The sequence below is a fragment of the Triticum aestivum genome, chromosome 2B (assembly GCF_018294505.1).
Source record: "Triticum aestivum cultivar Chinese Spring chromosome 2B, IWGSC CS RefSeq v2.1, whole genome shotgun sequence".
NCBI classification, from domain to species: Eukaryota; Viridiplantae; Streptophyta; class Magnoliopsida; order Poales; family Poaceae; genus Triticum; species Triticum aestivum.
Genome location: NC_057798.1, coordinates 103,087,672 through 103,100,914, shown reverse-complemented (window position 1 = coordinate 103,100,914; position 13,243 = coordinate 103,087,672). Strand labels below are relative to the sequence as shown.

Genomic DNA, 13,243 nt, shown 5'->3' with positions numbered 1-13,243 from the left:
CATAGACATTAAATGATGTGTATCTGGAGTACATGCAGTATGAGCAGCAGGAGTCTATATATTTAAGACACGACATCCAAATGATGTGCATTTGATACATGTATCATGATATCCTAGCGAAAAAGGATCATTATGCTAATTGCAAAGGATACGAATCTTTGGACCAATGCCTTTCATTGATTGGACTTTTCTTATATCTTGTTTTATTCTTTCTTTTATTTTACCCGTATGATCAACTTATCCTTCTATTGAAAATCTGTAAAAAAAGAAGTTTATCAAAAACAATCTATAATTTTTTGAGAAATCCTTCCTGGTTCCTTACAAGAGACTCTGTGTATCTTCACTGCACAAATTCATGATTATACATTTAGTTCACATTCACGTCATCTGAGATTGAGATAAATGATGCATATCCACTACTCCAACTCCAAGAGAAGGATCCCATTGTTGTGATGAAACCGAAGACATTAAATGATGCATATCGTACATGTATTGATACAGTATGAGTGGGAGGAGTCTGTGTACTTAAGACATCACATCCAAGCCAAGGATCATTATGCTAATCCAACCAGATATTAGCCATGTCCAGTGTATACGCTTGCATGTTGTGCTTCTTCCTTGCCGTGCTAAATCCGGTGAGCCTCGCCCTCGGCGCCGCCAGTAGCAGCGGTGTGGCCGGATTCAGCCTGCCCCTCGTGCCCCACTACCGCACTGCAGCAGGCGTACTCGAGGAGCTCCTGCCGGAAGGTGATGCCGAGCAGTGGCGGAGCTTGCCAAAAAAAGCTGGGCGGGCTGAATGGACCAGGCTGCAAGGAATTACTACTAGCTGGCATTCTACAACCCATGGGCTAGCTATATTGTGAGAAAAAGCTGCAGAGCTGGGCGGGCCATGGCCCATTTGGCCTTGCCTAAGCTCCGCCAGTGATGCCGAGGGCGACATGAACATCACGTCCATACGCCCCAAGATGATTGTAAGACATATGATTTGGAAACTGCTCGACACCCCTAACCCGGGGTGTGGCTATCTCATTATATAGAGGTACCCAAGGGGTACAATACAACGTTACAGTACATGTATACAAAGGCTACGTATATATACAGTCTAACACCCTCCCTCAATCTTAACTATGTCCTGAAGTACAAAGTAAGTTAAGTGCGCCTACAGCCTACAAACTGTGGTTGTGGAAGAGGCTTCGTGAACATGTCAGCAAGTTGATCCTTTGATGGGATGAACTTGATACAAAGTAGCTTCTGTGCAACACGTTCCCGAACAAAGTGATAATCCACCTCAATGTGTATTGTCCTAGCATGAAACACCGGGTTAGAAGAAAGATATGTAGCACCAATGTTGTCACACCACAGGACCGGAGGACGAGCTTGAGGAACACGCAGCTCTCTCAACACAGACTGTACCTATATGATCTCAGTTGTCGCATCAGCAACAGCTTTGTACTCAGCCTCTGTACTACTGCGAGAAACTGTTGCCTGCTTGCGAGCATTCCAGGCGATCAAGTTAGGACCCAGAAATACCGCATAACCCCCCCCCCCCCCCCCGGTGGATCGCCTGTCATCAGGACTACCAGCCCAGTCTGCATCAGAAAAAGCCGAGAGCTCATACGACGGTGCAGACTGAAGAAGCAAGCCATAGGAGGCAGTAAGACTGACATAGCACAAAATACGCTTCACAGCTGACCAGTGAGACGTCCTGGGTGCATGCAGAAACTGACAGACACGGTTGACTGCATAGGAGATAGCAGGCCTGGTAATAGTAAGGTATTGCAGACCACCAACGAGACTACGATACTCAGTAGCATCATCAGACGAGAGAGAGAGAGAGTCACCATCAAGAGCAGACAACCGATCAGGGGTAGACATCGGAGTGTTAACATGTTTGCATTTGAGCATTCCAGCATGACGCAACAAGTCCAAGGAGTACTTTTTCTGAGTGAGAGTCAAACCAGCAGAGGACCGTGAAACCTCAAGACCAAGGAAAAAATGAAGAGCACCTAAATCCTTGACAGCAAAATCATCACGGAGAGCAATCACAAGGCGATCAGCGGCAGCAACAGAGGAACCGATGAGAATGATATCATCAACATAAACCAATAGATACATCGTAACCTCAGGGTGCTGGAGGAGAAACAGTGACATATCAGCAGTGGAGGGAGTAAACCCAAGAGCCCGAAGAACAGATCCAAGGCGAGCATGCCACGCACGAGGAGCCTGTTTGAGTCCATACAGTGCCTTAACCAGACGACAGAGATGATGAGGTCGTGTCGGATCAACAAAACCAGGCGGCTGATGCATATAAACCTCCTCCTCCAGAATGCCATATAGGAAAGCGTTCTGCACATCAAGCTGATGAAGGAATCATCCGCGAGTAACCGCAAGAGACAGTAGTAATCGAATGGTAGTAGGCTTGATGACTGGACTGAACGTGTCTTCATAATCAAGACCATACCTCTGTTTGAAGCCCTTGGCAACTAACCGTGCCTTGTAGCCTTCAATGGAGCCATCAGCATGTCTCTTGACTTTGAAAACCCACTTGGAATCAATGACGTTGACACCAGACACAGGAGGAACAAGACGCCAAGTGTTATTCTTTTGTAGAGCCTGAAACTCTTGTTCCATTGCATCATGCCAATGAGGAATACTCAGTGCAGCCTAAAAGTGACGAGGCTCTGCAGTGGGATCAGCGGCAGTGTGAGACATGCACGCAGCAAGACACGCAACCGTCCCATCCGTGCGCTCCTTCGGACAAAAGACACCGAATTGGCTCCGTGTGCAAGGACGAAGAGTGACAGCAGGTCCTGCTGGCAAAGTCGGTGCAGCAGAGGATGTTGACCAGGCCGGCACAGAGTCAGGCGAGTCAGGCTCACAGGGGACCGAAGCAGGGTTGGTCAGCAACCCTGGCGCCAAGACAGACTGGGCCGGAGCAGGTGACGGCACCTCCAGGCCAGAGGCAGCCGTAGCCGGCCCGGGCGAGAGGCCCGCCAGTGGCCCGGGCGAGCCACGCGAGGCTGGCGCTGGCGAGGCCTGCGAGCCAGGCGAGGCGGGCACTGGCGCAGACGAGGCCCGCGAGCCAGGCGAGGCTGGCGCTGGTGAGACCAGCACCCGCGGAGCCAACATGGAGCCAGGCGGGGCCGGCATGGAGCCGAGCAGACCCAGCGCCCGCGAGGCAGTCGGGGGAGCCTCCACAGGCGAGACGGACACGGGTTGGCGGGTGGCGCCCGTCATGCATGGCGCATGCACGTCCCAATCAGAAGGCTCATCCGTGACCTATTCATCAAGCATCTCGAGCCGAGCACCGCGTCCAATACCTGCAGCATGATTAGGAAGCAACGCAGGGGCATATGCAACATCCACTAATTGATCAGGCGTAGGTGTAGACACGGGCACCGGTGGTGTAGAAGTGGTAAAGTTAGTCGGAAGTGCATGGAAAGGGAATACATTTTCATCAAACACAACGTCACGAGAGATGTAGACGCGGTTGGTAGGAACATGTAAGCACTTGTACCCTTTGTGAAGAGAACTATACCCGAGAAAAATGCACTTCTTAGACCGAAACTCTAGCTTGCGCTTGTTGTACGGACATAGGTGAGGCCAACATGCACACCTGAACACTTTGAAGAATGTGTAGTCTGGAATCTCATTAAGCAGAAGTTCAAGCGGGGTTTGCATTTTCAGAAGTCTCGAGGGAAGCCTGTTTATAAGAAAGCAAGCTGTGGAGAAATCATCACTCCAGAACTGAAACGGGACAGATGCATGAGCTAGCAAGGTTAAGTCAGTTTCAACAAGATGATGATGCTTACGCTCGGCAGTGCCATTCTGCTGATGTGTATGAGGACATGACACGTGGTGCAAAATCCCAAGTTTGTTAAAAAACGAGTTGAGGTTGTGTTATTCACCCCCCCCCTAGTCAGATTGTACATGGATGATTTTCTGCTTAAGAAGATGCTCAACGTGTGTTTGAAACTGAATGAAGACATCGAACACATCAGACTTACGCTTAATAAGATATAACCAAGTGAAATGGCTGTAAGCATCAACGAAACTGACATAATAATTGTGACCGCTAACAGATGTCTGAGCATGACCCCATACATCAGAAAAGACAAGCTCAAGAGGATGTTTCACAACACGACTAGACTCTGAAAAAGCAAGTTGATGACTCTTGCCCTGCTGACAGGCATCACAAATAGTTTCACCAGTTTTATTGGACACAACTGGTAGATCATGACGATGCAAAACATGTCGAACTATGGGAGCCGCCGGGTGACCAAGGCGCGCATGCCAGTGTGTAGGCGAGACACGAACACCACTGAACACCTGAGGGGAGGACGGCATGGAAGGTGGGTGTGGCGCATCAAGTGCATACAGGCCATGGCAAAGATGACCGCTAAGTAGAACGTCCCTCGTGTCCCGATCCTTGATAAAGAAACGAAAAGGATTAAACTCAGCAAGGACATTATTATCACGAGTAAGTTGAGGGATGGACAACAAACTACGCGTAGCAGAAGGAACACGAAGGACATTGGATAGATGTAATGTGCGAAAATTGTGTGCAAGGAGAGAGGCCTGACCAACATGGGAGATGCGCATACCTGCTCCACTGGCGGTGTGCACCTGATCATGACCACGATATGGCTCCTGAGTAGAGAGCTTACCCATCTCACCGGTGAGGTGGTTGGTAGCTCCAGTGTCCATGTACCATGCAGGATCAACGGAGTAAGACGGAGTGCGGCCATGATCATGACTCGTCACAGCGGCGGCAGCCTGCTTGTCGTTCCCTTTTCCATTGTTGTCGAGGCCCAGAAAATCTTGCTTGTAGCAACGATGACAGTGAGAGGCAATGTGGCGCGGCGCTCAAGGCCACACAACTGGCAGTCCTGTGGGGCACCACAAGAAGAACGACACGCCACCGGCGGGTTACCACCCGTGATGGTCGGAGCATTGCCCCGCGAGGCCGATTGTGAAGGCAGTGCCGTTCTGCCACCTGAAGATGATGACCGCTGGGGCTTGCCATGAGTTGCGGCATTGGCGGAGGCGAAACTGGGGGAGGCCCGGCGTGCCTTAATGTGCTGCTCACGGCCAAGCAGACGTGCATAGAGCTCATGAGGTGGGAGCGTGTCATCGCGGCCATGAACATTCTCAATGAGATTGTCATAATCAAGCCCATTAAGCATGAAGGTGGTGAACTCCTCATCCTGCAGCGACTGACCAACTGAGGCCAACGTGTCGGCGAGACCCCGCATCTTGTTGAAGTAGTCGGTGATGCTGAGGTCACCAAGCTTCGTCAGACCCAGCTCGGTGCGTATAGAGTGAGCATGCGCCTGAGACTGAGAGGCAAAATTGGTGTGAAGCGCCGCCCATGCCTCCCGGGACGTAGCGGCGAAGATGACCAGTGACGAGACGCTCGGGGTGAGCGAGGACTGGATGGCGGAGAGGATGGCCTGATCCTGAGCCACCCAGGTGTGATACACCGGGTGGTGAGAGGGCGAACATGGGATGGAACCATCAACGTAGCCCTCTAGATAGCGACTCCGCAGAAGAGGGAGCACCTGGGCATGCCAGGACAGGTAGTTGTCCGGCGCGAGCTTCACCGGCAGCAGATGCGAGAAGTAGAATGGCGCCGGCACCGTGGCCGAATCAGCGTGGGCATGCGGCGATGCAGACAAGCCCATCGACGAGGCCACCCCAGGATACATCGAGTAGGGCGGGTAGGATCCGAGGGAGACCACCCCAGGAGCGCCGTAGTGTGCCCCCGGGGCACCATGAAAGGATGCCACGGGGGCACCGTGGTTTGCCGCGGCCTGAGCCACGTGCGGCGAGCCAGCCGCAGCCCGTTGAGGGTGCGGGTAGGACGCCAGGTAGGGTTGAGGCGGCGTGGGTGCCGAGTAGGGCAGCGGCAGCGGCGCGCCGTAGTAGTGATGAGCCCCGCCATATGGCTGCTGCGAGGGCGGCGCACCATAGGGTTGGGGCGGCGCCGGCCAAGAGGACGGCGGCGGTGGCGCATCATAGGGTTGGGGCGGCGCCGGCCAAGACGACGGCGGCGGCGGCCCACCATGGATCGCGGGAACGCCACCCACAGGAGGAGCAACGCCAGGGGGCACCCACCGGTCGGGGTGGCGACGCGGTCTCCCGATCCGATCGGGGAGTGAGGCGACAATGAGGCACCGTAAGCCATCGCGAGAGGCAGCGAGGCGAGGAACGGTGGGGCAGTAGCGAGGGCCGGCACCGCGGCGGCGGGAGCAACCGAGGTCGGCGCGACAGCGGCGGTGGCGGCTCTAGCGGAAGACATCGAAACCTAATCTGATACCATGTAAGACATATGATTTGAGAACTACTCGACACCCCTAACCCAGGGTGTGGCTATCTCATTATATAGAGGTACCCAAGAGAAACAATACAACGTTACAATACATGCATACAAAGGCTACGTATATATACAGTCTAACAATGATCCCATATTCGGGGGCCATATACAGCGTCTGTGTTGGAATTGGCAGCGGCGGAACCCAGTACTTCTACAAGCTCGCGCTGGATCTCGTCCACCCCCTAACGTGGATGAGGTGCCAGCCATGCATACTGGAGAAGAAGCAGGACGGCTCCGTCTTCAACACTGCCGTCTCCCCTCATTACCACTTCATTGCGTCCACAGACCCTCATTGCACGGCTCCGTACAAGCGCGCCGGCCAGGGGCAGGGCCGGTGCACCTTCGACGTCAAGTTCCAGTACGAGGGCTCAAGAGCGCATGGCCTCCTTAGCACTAACAACTTCGTCTTCGACGGTAGCGGCCCCGGCAGCCCCATCAGCGAAGTGGACGGCCTTGTGCTCGGCTGCGCGCACACCACGCACAACTTCATTAACCACGACGTCTGGGCCGGCGTCATGAGCCTAAACAGGCACCCGACCTCCTTCATCCGGTAGCTCTCTGACCGCGGCTTCGCCGCCTCACGCTTCTCGTATTGCCTCGTCGGCAAGGGGCACGACAAGCGGCGTGGCTTCCTCCGGTTCGGCGCCGACATCCCGGACCAGTCGCACGCACGGAGCACAAAGCTGCTGCACGGGGAACTCGCCCAAGGAGGAGGCATGTACAGTTGGCGGATCAAATTACTCTCTGTATTGATCAAGTGTTACAACAAGGGTTTATATACACCGGGCATTGCCCGAGTCATAAGGCACGCAGGCTTGTGATCCTAATTACATGGGTATGCAAGCCAGCATGTTACAACACAACTCAACACCCCCCCCCCCCCCTCAGCCGGAACTCCATTGGCATGGACGTTGAGGCTGGACCGAAACTCGTGGAACACCGGAGATGGCAATCCTTTTCTGAACAAATCAGCAAATTGAGAGCTTGAAGGGACATGCAGCACGCGGACGTCACCGAAGGCAACCCGATCACGCACAAAATGAAGAACGATCTCGATGTGCTTGGTGCGTTGATGTTGGACCAGATTACACGCAAGGTAGGAGGCGCTGATATTGTCACATAGACGATTGTAGCATGCTGTGGTGGACACTTGAGTTCATGAAGGAGTTGGCGTAACCAGCAAGACTCGGCAACGCAGTTGGCCACACCACGATACTCGGCCTCCGCACTAGAACGAGAAATGGTTGCTTGGCGTTTGGAGGACCAAGATATGAGGTTGGAAGCAAGGAAAACACAAAAGCCCGATGTGGATTTCCGTGTGTCAGGGCAACCGGCCCAGTCCGCATCCGTGTATGCGATGAGTTCCTTGGAGGATGACTTGTAGAATTGTAAGCCATAGTGGGATGTGCCTTGGAGGTAAAGAAGAATTCGTTTGACGAGCTGCATATGAGTATCTCGTGGCTCATGCATAAAGAGGCACACCTGTTGGACGGCATATGAGATGTCCGGCCTGGTCAAGGTGAGGTACTGAAGGGCGCCGGCTAGGCTGCGATAATAGGTGGGGTTGGAGAGGAGTTGACCATGAGTGAGAGACATCTAAGAGCTCGTGACAATGGGGGTGGAGATGGGCTTACAATGGAGCATGTTGGCATGCTCAAGAACCTCCAAGGTGTACTGTTGCTGACTAAGGAAGAGCCCCGGGGAGTTCGGGGTGAAGTTGATGCCAAGAAAATGATGGAGAGGCCCCATATCGGCCATGGAAAACTCAGACTTGAGAGCCGAGATGACGTGGTGTAGTGTTTGAGGAGAACTGGCTGTCAAAATGATATCATCGACATACACGAGTAAGTAGGCGATGGAGGTACCATGATGAAGAATGAACAAGGAGGTGTCACTCTTGGAGCCATGAAAACCAAGGGTGAGAAGGAATGCCCGAAAGCGAAGAAACCACGTGCGAGGAGCTTGCTTGAGTCCGTAAAGAGACTTGTTGAGTCGGCAAACATGATCCGGACGGGCAGTGTCAACCAAACCAGCTAGTTGAGAACAATAGACGAGCTCGTTGAGATCACCGTGGAGGAAGGCATTCTTGACGTCCATTTGGTGTATTGGCCAGGAGTGAGTGGTGGCAATACTCAAAACCACATGGATAGTAGCTGGCTTGACCATAGGACTGAACGTCTCATCATAGTCCACACCCTCTTGTTGAGTGAAACCGCGAAGCACCCATCGAGCTTTGTACCGTGCCAAGGAGCCATCCATGTTGAATTTGTGGCGATAGATCCACTTCCCTGTGACCACATTAACACTTGCAGGCTTAGGCACCAAAGACCATGTAGAGTTATTCATTAAAGCAGTGTACTCATCTAGCATAGCTTGTCGCCAATTAGGGTCTTTGAGGGCTGATTTGTAGGTGGGTGGAATGGGTGAGATGGAGGTGGATGTGGTGTCTGCAAGGAAGAGGCGACGGGGCATGCAGAACCCAGATTTGGAGCGAGTGGACATTTTGTGGGCGTTGTTTGGCGGTGCAACAGGGACGGCACGAGGCAGTGAACCCGAGGAGGATTCGGTGGGGCTGGTGGCAGGTTGATCCGATCGGCAGGGTGCAGGGAGCGAGGAGGATGCGGGCACAATGGGGCTAGCAGGTGCGGCAGAGGCGGGTGGGGATTGGGTGGAAGTGGACGCGGTCGGGGCGGTAGTGGTGGACCCGCGAGAACGGCCCGTGGGGCGAGGGCACGTGGTGGAGCCAGACGTGGGTGGCGCGTCACGATGAACGCGCACGGGCGTGCATGGGGCGGTGTGGCCCGGCGGATCTGGCCTAACCGGTGGTGGATCCGAGGAAGCAGGAGCTGCCAGCTGTCTGGAAGGGGAGATTCGGTGTGCGGGATCGTCTGTGGACGTGCGGGTGTGTGGCTGGGTGTATGGGAAACACGTTTCGTCAGAAATGACATGGCGAGAAACGATAACGCGATGCGAGTCCAGATCAAAACACCTATACCCCTTGTGTTCTAGGGGATACCCGAGGAAGACGCAGCGGACAGAGTGGGGAGAGAGCTTGTAAGCCATGGTAGAGGCTGTGTGAGGAAAGCACAAACAACCAAAGAGTCGGAGATGATCATACGTGGGATGTGAGCCATGGAGGAGGTAGTATGGCGTAACACGTGAAATAACACGTGAGGGGCGCCTGTTGAGTAACTATGTAGCGGTGTGAAGAGCTTCAACCCAAAAGGGAGGGGTGAGATTGGCTTGAAAGAGTAGGGTCCATACTATATCGTTGGTTGTGCGAAGGAGGCGTTCAGCCTTGCCGTTTTGTGGTGACGTATGTGGACAGGAGAAATGGTAAGCGATGCCGTTGGAGGAGAAGAATGTACGGAGGGAGGTATTGATGAACTCACCACCGTTGTCGCATTGCATGGCTTTGATCACTACGTTGTATTGGGTGTGGATAAAGGAAAAGAAGCGTTGTAGAGTAGTGGACGTGTCGGATTTTTGTCGTAGAGGAAAGGTCCATGAGTAGTGAGTGTAATCATCCAACACAACAAGATAATATTGATAACCCAAGAAGCTTACAACCGGTGAGGTCCACAAATCACAATGTATGAGATCAAATGGTGCAAAATATCTACTAAAGGAAGAGGGAAAGGGGAGCCGAGGCTGACGGCCGAGATGACACACGGTACAAGGTGTGTGAGACTCCTTATTACAATTGGGAAGAATAGTTTTAGCGAAAGTGGAGAGGGTATGAACGCCGGGGTGGCCGAGCCGACGATGCCATAGGTCAGGTGATGCAGTGGCAAGGAGCGCGGACGCCGAGGACGCCTTATTGCCAACGAAGGGGTAGAGGTCGCCATTGCTAATGGAGATCATGAGAACCCGCCGCGTTCGAAGACCCTTCACAAGAAAACCACAAGGGTAAAACTCAACGGAACAAGAATTTTCTCTAGTGAACTTACGAACGGAAATGAGGCTGGTGACTACGTGTGGGGAAACGAGAACATTGGTGAGGCGGAAGTCGTGAGGGGGAAGGTTGACAGAACTGGTGGCCGTGACGGGGAGGTGTTGGCCATTGCCGACAAGGATGCTAGTAGGCACATGCTTTAAGGAAGAACTAGACGAGGTAAGGGTACCTGGATTGTCGGTGATGTGGGAGGAGGCGCCACTGTCAAGGCACCAGTCAGTCGACGGAGTGGGGGGGGGGAGGCCGCCATTGCTGTAGGCAGCGTTCAACATGGCGAGGTGCTCCCAAGAAGGTGGTGCAGGCGGATAGTACGGCGATGACGGAGAAGGCGTTAGCTGATACATCGGGTAGGTGTGCACATGAGAGCCGGGCCAGGGGCCGAGAACCCCGGCGGAGTTTGGCGACACCCATCCAGGTCGAGGCAGAGGGAGCGCCATCCTGTATGGAGCGAAGTAGCCCGTGAACGGAGCGGGCTGCGACGGGGGGCCGCGGCCACCAGAGTCGTGGCGGCCACGCCCGCGCCCACGTCCGCGCCCACGGCCACGGTCGGTGCCGTCACCGCGGTCACCACGGCCGCAGGTCTGCTGCTGGGGCGAAGCCGGAGCCTGGGAGCGATCGGAGCTGCAATCCCCCGAGCGGTCGCCGCGATCACCCTGAGAGCACGCGCCCGAGCCAGATGGGTCGCCACCGAAAGGAGAGGCGCCAGGGAGAGCGAACGCCGAGGCGCTCTCGTTAGCAGCACACTGGGCCTGGGACTCCTCCGCCAGGACGACACGGGAGAGAACGGTGTCGAAGGGCATGGTGGACGCCTAGTCGCCGAGGACAACGCGGATGGTGTCGAGCCGCTTGTCGAGGCCATGAAGAAATTGGGTGGTGAGATCCACCTCTTTGACGGCGTGGTCGATGTCGGCAAGGCCGTCGGTGAGCAACTTCAGGCGACGGGCGTACTCAGTGATGGAGAGATCGCCCTGCTTCAGATTACGGTACTGGCGGTTGAGGAGCATGAACCGCGCAGCCCAATTGGCGAGGAAGAAGTCCTGGATCTTGGTCTAGAGGGCGTAAGTGGTGGTGGCGCCGACGACGTGGTCGATGAGGGGATCGGCGAGGGTGGCGTAGATCCAGAGCACCACATGGGCGTCCAGCTCCAGGTACTGGGCGTCGGCGTTGGGTGGTGGAGGGTGCTCGATTAGGTAGGTAACACCGTATCGAATGAGAACGAAAAGGAAGAAAGACTTCCATTTGTGGTAGTTGTGGTCTGCCGGATTGAGGAGGAACTTGATATGATTTGTGATGTGGTCGAAGAAGATGGGTTTGTGAGGAGCCGGGGCGGGCCGCACAGAAGGCGAGGACGTGAAGAGAGGGGCGAACTGAGAGGGACCGGTGCTGCCAAAGGCGCCGGAGAAGATGAACGGGCTGGAGCCCGGCGAGGTCGCCGAGGAGGTGGCAGGGGCAGTCGTCGAGGAAGAGAGGGAGCCCGGTAAGGTCGCGGTGTCGGAGGCGGAGGAGGAGGAGCCGGGCGCAGTCATGGCGACAGAAGAGGAGGGCCTGGTAACTGATACCAAGTTGGAGGATCAAATTACTCTCTGTATTGATCAAGTGTTACAACAAGGGTTTATATACACCGGGCGCTGCCGGAGTCATAAGGCACGCAGGCTTGTGATCCTTATTACATGGGCATGCAAGCCAGCATGTTACAACACAACTCAAGATGTACTATGTCCGCCTCGACGGCATCAGCCTCGGCGGGCGAAGGCTCACGGTGATCACGCCAGCGATGTTCGAACGCAACCCGCACAGCCTCCACGGCGGGTGCATCCTCGACATTGGGACGGCGGACACCTTGATGACCCCGGCCGCGTACCGTATCCTGGTGGCCGAGGTCGTGGCGCACATGCACGGCCGCGGGGTGCACCGTGCGACTGTGCCAGGGGTGCAGAAGCTCAAGCTCTGCTTCCACGGTACGTGGCAGAGTATCCGCGCGCACTTACCGAGCGTGACGCTCCACTTCTACCCGGAATCGGCCGTGCTCTTTATCAAGCCGGAGCTGCTGTTTGTGGCGGTGACGCACGAGCATATCCACTATGTGTGTTTCACCGTCGCGCCATACGCATTGAGGACGGTGATAGGCGCGGGGCAGATGTTGGACACGCGGTTCACGTTTGACCTCTAACATAACCGGTTGTTCTTTGCTCCGGAGGTGTGCCATCTAGACACCGTTGCAGTTTAGCTAGCTAGCTAGCTACATCCCTCCTTTTCAAAAAAAGCTAGCTACATCCCTATATTATCGGTTCGTGCAAGACTTGTGTGAAAGTAATAAATAAATGTTTTTTGCAAGAGTACAGATGCAGACACTTGAAAGAAGAGAACTGATTTACAGGTAAGTCAGAGCAAGGAGCTCCGGCCCACACAGGCTCTAATCACAGTTTTAAATAGCCGGCTATAGCCCCACTATAGCTGTTTGAAAGTATTGCCGCTAAATGGTTTCACGTACAGTTTGCCGCTATAGCTCCGCTATATCCCACCTATAGCTGTTTTTAAGGGTCGCCGCTAAATGTCATAGCCCGCTAATTAAAACATTGGCTCTAATTGACAACACAAAAACCTTTAAGCTAATAGTAGTGCCATGAAACGGGCATGGAGGCGGCTGCTCCCGCGACCCCAGCGACCTCGCGGTTGCCGCCGCCGTCCCTGCCGCCCCCACCGAGCGTACTCCCCCCGCTGCCCTTCCGGCCTGTGCGGCTGGCCCCAAACTCCCCCTGGTTCCTCTCTACGGGGCAGAGGCTCATCCTCAGCTCGACTTCGCCAGCGTTGGATCCAGATCCTACAGCCACCATTCCCACCGTACATCCACCTCCTTCACCGCAAAACTCGTCCTCGACCTCCCCGCGGTTCCCTCCGGGGTTCCCGACGCC

At 54.6% G+C, this 13,243-nt stretch overlaps 1 pseudogene; it reads left to right on the top strand.

Annotated features, from left to right (window-relative positions):
* Positions 1-581: 581 nt before the first annotated feature.
* On the top strand, positions 582-12,558 carry LOC123040650 (aspartyl protease family protein 2-like; annotated as a pseudogene).
* Positions 12,559-13,243: the final 685 nt, after the last annotated feature.